Source organism: Rattus norvegicus, chromosome 1 (assembly GCF_021556685.1).
Source record: "Rattus norvegicus strain SHRSP/BbbUtx chromosome 1, alternate assembly SHRSP_T2T, whole genome shotgun sequence".
Taxonomy (NCBI): domain Eukaryota; kingdom Metazoa; phylum Chordata; class Mammalia; order Rodentia; family Muridae; genus Rattus; species Rattus norvegicus.
Window position 1 is genome coordinate 176,988,291 of NC_141534.1, and position 1,521 is coordinate 176,989,811.

Sequence of the window (1,521 nt, forward strand, 5' to 3'; positions counted from 1 at the left end):
TAAATAAATAAATAAATAAATAAAATGTTAAGAGATTCAGAAAGTCACATGCTTTAATCCCAGAACCCTGGAAGCAGAGTCAGGTGGATCTCTGAATTCAAGGCCAACCTGGTCTACATTGGCCATCCAGGACTAGAGAGAGCCCGTGTGTGTGTGTGTGTGTGTGTGTGTGTGTGTGTGTGTGTGTGTGTGTTGGGGGCAGCAGGATGCAGTTAAAAACTAGTAAGAACTAGTCCTATACTGGAAAAAAGTTTGATACTTAAAGTATACAACAAATTCTTAAAATGTGTAAGTATTAGGCAAACAACTAAAAGTGGGCCAAGTAGTATGGTGTCACATGCCTGTAATCCCAGTACTCAGGAGATAGACAGAAGAGCAACAGATTTTAAGACTAGCCTCTGGCGCATGGTTCCTCTATGCCCAAGATGACCAAAATAAAGGCCGTTACCGAGGAGTCTGAGGCACAGGGGGAGGGCTGCAGCCAGCAGCACAGGTACCAAGAGCTGCTCATCTACCTGAACCCCATCGCACAGCACCCTGGCTTCCCACCACCTGATGCACAAGCGCTACGAATGCATCAAGAAGGCCCGCGAAGGGTTGGGGATTTAGCTCAGTGGTAGAGCGCTTGCCTAGCAATCGCAAGGCCCTGGGTTCGATCCCCAGCTCCGAAAAATAGAAAAGGGAAAAAAAAAAAAAAAAGAAGGCCCGCGAAGCAGAAGCAGATTCGTCACGGGGTGAAGGAGGTTCAGAAATTTGTCAACAAGGGCAAGAAAGGGATCATGGTTTTGACAGGAGACACATTGAGGGGTACTGCCATCTTCCAGTTATGTGCGAGGACCAGAATTTGCCCTACGTCTATATTTCCTCTAACGGACCTGGGTGCAGCTATGGGCTCCAAGCATCCCACTTGTGTGATCATGGTGAAGCTCCATGAAGAATATCACGAGGCCTATGACAAGTGCCTGGAGGAAGTGCAGACATTGGCTACACCTCTGTGAGAGACTTGGGCTGCAACCCAGCCCCTATTTCAATAGATGCTGGGCTGGCTGCAGGCGGCTGCCCACCCTAACAGCATCTCCCTGATTTCTTGGTGTGTGGATCTTCCCAGGCAGTTCCAGCAGCTGTTCTTCGACGTAGAGCCAGCATCTTTGTCGTCATTGCCATCTCCTGTTGAACTTTGATGAAGACAGTTCCAAGATTATGGGATAGAAGTAAATGCTAAGGTGAAAAAACAAACAAACAAAAAAAAAAAAAAAACAAAAACCAACTAGCCTCTGATGTATGTATAGCACATTTGAAATTAGCTTGGAGTCTTATCCAGTGTTCTAATGTGTCGCAACCAACCCCGACCAGCAGGAAAGGAGCGACACCACAACGTTCTTCTCAAAGCAGTTTATTCAGGAACCTTACAACATGCAAACTGGAATCTCTCTTTTCTTCCCTCACTCCCCGCAGCCCCCAAGCACACACCTTTATATCCTCCCTCAACTCCGCCTCCTCAGTCCAGACTGCGTGGTATCA

The 1,521-nt window shown here is 47.2% G+C and overlaps 1 pseudogene; it reads left to right on the forward strand.

Annotated features, from left to right (window-relative positions):
- The first annotated feature begins 425 nt into the window (after positions 1-425).
- On the forward strand, positions 426-998 carry Nhp2-ps5 (NHP2 ribonucleoprotein, pseudogene 5; annotated as a pseudogene).
- Positions 999-1,521: the final 523 nt, after the last annotated feature.